General features: G+C 36.4%; 1 long non-coding RNA gene across 1 annotated transcript; it reads right to left on the bottom strand.

Moving 5' to 3' along the window:
• Nucleotides 1–572: 572 nt before the first annotated feature.
• Nucleotides 573–1398, bottom strand: LOC134255663 (uncharacterized). Its single transcript, XR_009989597.1, has 3 exons — nt 1362–1398; nt 852–1030; nt 573–612 (listed from the first exon to the last, which is right to left on the bottom strand). It is a non-coding gene; the product is annotated as an uncharacterized LOC134255663 (long non-coding RNA).
• Between the last annotated feature and the right edge of the window lie 4723 nt (nt 1399–6121).

Raw genomic sequence — 6121 nt, 5'->3', positions numbered from 1 at the left:
TTGATGATCTGTACCCTGATTTTCATAAAATTTTCTTAAATTAAGAAATATAAATCTATCATGAAAATCTGAGAGTGACAATAGGGGTAAACATTTAAAGTACATTTATTCATAAATCAAATGATGTATCATATTACTGATAAAAGTGTACATAACATTCAAAATAAACTGATTTTTAAGCCCACCCCCATATCCTTTTTCCTGACTGTGAAGAGGGGCCATGTGCAGCTGATTGGCTAAGAGTTTTTGTATAGGTAATCTAATCCCTAGGGGAGTCTGTTTTGAAGGTGATTGAAAGGAATATATTGCAGTAAATACCACTAAAATGTGTCCAAATAAACATTGTCAAAATTTTAATCTTACTTTCAAATCCACTCTTCACTACACATGAAAACAATGAAGGTACTAAAAGAAGAAAAAATCTTAATTTTGGGTTTAAAAAAGGGAACACTCGTTATATTAAGGCTCATCAGGCTACGTAAAATCCCGCAGGAGCTTCAGTTCAGCGTCAAACATCCGGGGATCCCCAGAGCCAGACAGCACATCCCCTTGCTGAAGGCCAGGAAAACATCTAAAACAGACCTTCGTCCTAGACCTGAGCCATGCCAGGAGCTAAAAAATGAAGAGACGTCTTATGAGTTTGAGGGAAACCGCATTGTTGACATAACATTGGTCTTGGAAATGTTTAATGATGCAGCCAAATGCCACTTTGACCAGGCCAAGCACTGTAGTTTTCCAGTGTGGGAATACTCAGGACAGAGGAAATGGGGGTTTGGATGGCAGAAGAGACTACTGTGTACGGTATGTAATTTTCAGACAAATTACTATAAGTTATACACTGAAATTCCTACCTTTAACAAACCAGGCCCTAATCCTGCCAGTATCAACTGGAACTTTCAGTTAGCCCTGCAGAACACCTCCATGGGGAATCGACGAGTGGGAAAAATGGTAGCTGCCTTGGACTTTCCACCTCCAAACCGCAGTTCCATGAAAAGGGGCCAGCAACCAGGTCAACACAGCCACTCTAGCCCTGAATAAAAAAGACATGGGTGAGAAGAGACAACTGGTTAAGGCCATCAACCAGGTCAAAGGTCAAGAACATCCAGAGGAACTGGACATTGCCAAATGGACGCTACAACTCCATAACCTTCGGTAGCAGCAAAAAGCCAGGCTACAATGCATCACAAGCTTACGCCATTGCATGCGAGACCAACACCAACAAACAGTATATTATTGGCGCATCAACATGATCAATGCAGAACAAACTTTGCTGGACTGGAACCTGGCTTCGAGGTAATGGTTATGATGTTCATTGTCCGGGGGTCATGAAGACTGCACAGCTAATATTGAAATGTTCTCACCTCTTTCAGAGTACGAGATGGCTAAATCCATAGGCAAGATCTGCAGGACGGGTTCAATGAGGCCAAAGGTACTATGCCCGCTCAGCCTTAAAGGCCTGCGATTTCATCAGACGGCAATCATACTGGCCACCACCCATGTCAGCAGAGCCCAGTTCCGGATCGGTGCCACTCCCCCAGATGTTTCCCTGAAAAACAAAATGAGGTTAGACAATGAGAAAAATTTTTGACAAGATGTAGGTCCGGTGCAGCTTAGTCTATAAGAAACTCATGGATACCTACACTGGAGACATCAACATCATCTGTAGAAACTTCCTCTTGTCGAGAATACCATTTCCTCGCTACTCAGGAGACTGTTCAAAATGTCGAAGGAATTCAGTGGTGTGTGAAGGTGGAGACAGACACAACTGGTGGAATCAGTCTTATATCCTCGCCCTCAAAACTGACATCCCTGCCCGAATAAAATGACAAGCACTTGTTAAAAGTCATTCTTGAGTGACTTAGCCAAAGTGCCATTGAGGAAATGAAACTCAACACTCAACTTAGAAATGTGAGGGTCTTAACAGAGCAGTCAGCGAAGTTTCCAAGCACACCAACTATTCAAGAAATGTGAAGGAATCCTCAGCTGAGATTTTAAAACAAAACAACAGTCCGGGACTAGCAACATTAATAAGACAGAAATTACATTGCCACTGTCCGGCCACACACATCAGTACCTAAAAAGCTTTGACCAAAAAATGCCTATCGAAGAATAAAAAAAAAAGCATTTAAAAGGGAAAACAGAGAAAGCTACGTAAAAAAAACAACATGCGGCGGCTAGAAAAAGAGGGTGCACCTAAAAAGGGGAAATTTGAAAACCCACCACCTACAGTCCAAGGAATAGGCAACCCCTATCCCAGAAGACCAAAAGAAAAGGGGAGGAAAAAAAAATATTCGAAAAGATACCTACTATAAAAGTCGAAAGAAAGTGAAAAAATTAACACCCCAAAAAACTTCCACAAAAATTTAAAAAAATTTTACCCACAATGAAATAATAAAACAAAAACTTACTTAACTATCATTTTTTTTTGTAAAAAACTACAAACTATCCCCCCCCCCATTTCCAAAAAACCCATAACCCCCCAATTTTTTTATAAAAGTACATATTTTTACACAAAAATTTTCCATATAAAATTCCCCAATACACAACCCGTTTTTGGGGGAAAAGCCCCCTTTTCCAGTGTTTTCCCTGAAAAATAAAACCCATGTTTTTGTAAATATTGGCCCCAATCACCACCTTTTTATTGCGTTATTTTGGGGGGGAAATAAAGGATAGCTTTTTTGTCATTTCCAAAAAACCCTGTCTTTATCTATGATTAAAAGATCTTAAAGAATACACATGAAATACAATTACAAAACATTTTTTTATTTTTAAAAAGGAATATTTGGGGCAAGGGATACATGATTCCCAATACATTTAAATATTGCATTTGGGTTTTAAAATTTTTTTTTTTAATCACTCAAAAAATTTTAATTTTTAAAAAAATTAAAATTTTAAAATGTTTTAAAAATTTTTTTTAAAAAATTTTTTAAACTATTTCAAAATATAACCACCTCCTGTCAAAATTTCATTGTCAATCTTTAAAAATAATTTAGGGGGGGCCCCCAAACCCCACCCTACCCTTGCTTACAATAAATTTAAAGAAAAAAATTTTTTTTTTTTTTGTAATTTTTTTCCATTTCCAAAAATCTTTGACCAAATAGAAAAGTGTCAGATAAAAATTCACATCCAGAAAAAGGGGGTTGAATGTGGATTCTGGTTATTTAAAATTTTAGTATACCTCGGAAGTTCGCTTGGGAAAAAAAAAAAAACCCAAATGAATGCTTTTTCTTTAATTTTAAGCATAATTTTTGCTTGAAATGCACCTTGCTGCATATCATTGTAAATTTAGACACTTACTTTTATTTATCCCCAAAAAAATTTTACTATTTTTATTTTTATCATTAAAAGGGGAGGAAGAATTTCCTACATTTGTTTACCCATTTGACCCCCCCCGTATTCTTATGGACATAAAATTCATTAAAAAATTTTAAGGCCATATTTGAAACCCTTTAAATACTACTTAACTAAAAAAAGTTTGATTAAATTGGTTGATATCTACATGTAAAATTACATATTGTGTATCAAGGCAATACAGGAAAAAAAATGAAAAAATGGCAATATAAAATTTTTAAAAAATTAAAATATGTAAAAACTGTTAGACAATAAAGGAACTAATTATTACAAAAAATTGTTATCCTTTTTAAAAACACACACTTTTAAATATGTAAAATAAAGTTTTTTAATTTTAGGAATTTGATTCTGTATGTTTTTAAAAAATTTTTTTAAAATTTAAGAAATATAAAATCTATCATAAAAATTAATAAATATAAAAAAGTAATTTTTTTAAAAATAAATGATGATAAATTTACTATAAAAGTGTACATAACATTCAAAATAAAAATTTTTCCCCCCAACTTTTTTCTAAGAGGGGCCATGGGCTATTGGCTAAGAGTCTTTGTATAGGTAATCTTAATACCCATGGGGTTTTACAGGTGATTCAAAGGAAAAATTCAGTAAATAAATAAAATTTTTTCCCCAAAAAAACATTGTCATAATTCAATTTCTTTCAAAAACTCTTCACTACACATGAAAACAATGAATAAACAAAGAAGAAAAAATCTTAATTTTGGGTTTAAAAAAAGGGAACCCTTAAATTTAAAGGGTCATCAGGCCACCAAAACCCTTTTAGAAAAAAACCAGGGTTGAAAAACACACCCCCGCTCAAGGCCACCAAGCCAGTCCAAATCCTGCCAGGGGCTAAAAAATAAAGAGTCTTATGAGTTTGAGGGGAAAAACCGTTTTTTAAAAACATTTTTTGGTTTTTATGAGCCAAAAGACTTTGACCAGGCCAAAAATTTTAGTGTGGGAATACTCAGGACAGAGGAAATGGGGTTTTGGGAGAAAAAACATTTTACGGGATGTAATTTTCAGACAAAATTTTATAAATTATACCGAATTCTCCAAAAACCAGGCCCAACCCAGTATGGAACTTTCAGTTGGAAAATTTTCCCTGGGGAAACCCACGAGGAGCTGCCTTGGAATCTAAATTAGCCGAAAACAAAGGGCAACACACCCCACTCAGCCTGAATAAAAAAACATGGGTGAGAGAGACAATGGTTAAGGCCACAACCAGGCAAAGGTCAAGAACATAGAGGAACTGGACATTTCCAAAGATGGACGCTAAAATCCAACCTTTTCCGAAAAAGGACTAAATGCATCAAAACTTACGCCATTTTAGAAACACCAAAAAGATTTTTGGCGAAAAATGCAAACAAACTTTGCTGGGAGGAACCTCTTGAGGTAAGGTTATGGTTTTGTGGGGGTCAAAGGGGCTGAAGCAAATTTTTTTACCTCTTTCAGATAGATGGAAAACCCTAGGAAAGCAGACGGGTTAAGGGGAGAACAACAACGGGGGGTTTAGCCCCCGGATTTCTTGCCCTGCGAATTTTTATAGATGGAAATCACCGACTGGCCACCCAACCCATGTCACAGAGCCCATTGGGAGTGTCGCAGTGCCCCCACTCGAGGTTTTCCCCGCAAAACAAGAAGAGGTTTGAAATAAAAATTTTCACAAATGTGGTCGCTAGTCTATAAGAAACTCATGGATACCTACACAGACATCAAACATCTGTAGTAACTTCCCTTGTGAGAAAACCATCCTTTTGCTACTAAGATGTTTAAAAGTCAAGGAATTAGTGGTGTGGAAGGTGAGACACAAATGGGGGGAATAGTCTATATCCTCGCCCCGAAAAACAATCCCTCCCCGAAGAAAAAACAAGCACTTTTTAAAAGTCATTCTTGAGATGCGACTACCCAAAACCCGCTATTGAGGAAATAAAACCCTCAAAGCAACTCAGAAATGTGAGGGCTTAACAGACAGTCAGCGAAGTTTTCCTAAGCACCCCCAACTATTCAAAAAAAGGGGGCCCTTAAATTTTAAGACAAAAAAACATTTGGGCCCAGAAAAATTTTAATGAAAGCAGCAGAAATTCATTGCCACTGCCCGGCCCAAACATCAGTACCTAAAAAATTTGACCAGGAAAAATGCCTATCGCAAAAAAAACAGAAAGAAAAAAAGCATTTAAAAAGGCGAGAAATGCAGAAAACCTACGTGAATGAAAAACATGCGGCGGCTAGAAAAAAAGCCCAAAACCCCGGGGGTGCACCTACAAAAAAAGGAACTTGATCCCAAACCCACCAGCCTACAGCCCAAAGGGGGAGGAATCAGAGGCATTACCCCTACTACCAAAAACATGAGTTGAAGACAAAAAAAAGGGCCCTTCTCAGGGCCAAAAAAATTTTCAAAAGATACCTACTATAAAAAAGTCGTAAAAGGGAACGTGTAAAATAAACCAGGCCACCCAAACCCCAAAAATTCCACATAAATACATAAGACACATCATAAAAAATACCACACATGTACCCTAAAAAATAAAAAACATAATACATACTTACTTACTGATAATGGGTTTTTTTCAAAAAATACAAACTATACCCCCCCTTGAAATGACAAACCCATCAACCCCCATTTCTATTTTAGTGAAAATACATATTTTTAACCAAAATAAAATTTTTATTACCTAAAATTTAAACTCCAATACACAACCTCTGCCTGCACTGCTGAATTAGAGTTTGGGCAAAGCCTGAATCCCATTTTTTCCCCTTTTTTTTGCAAAATAAA

Source organism: Saccostrea cucullata, unplaced genomic scaffold, assembly GCF_032062105.1.
Source record: "Saccostrea cucullata isolate Sc308-1 unplaced genomic scaffold, CSIRO_AGI_Scuc_v1 ctg15151, whole genome shotgun sequence".
In the NCBI taxonomy this organism is placed as follows: Eukaryota; Metazoa; Mollusca; class Bivalvia; order Ostreida; family Ostreidae; genus Saccostrea; species Saccostrea cuccullata.
This window is presented reverse-complemented; position numbering and strand designations above follow the sequence as displayed.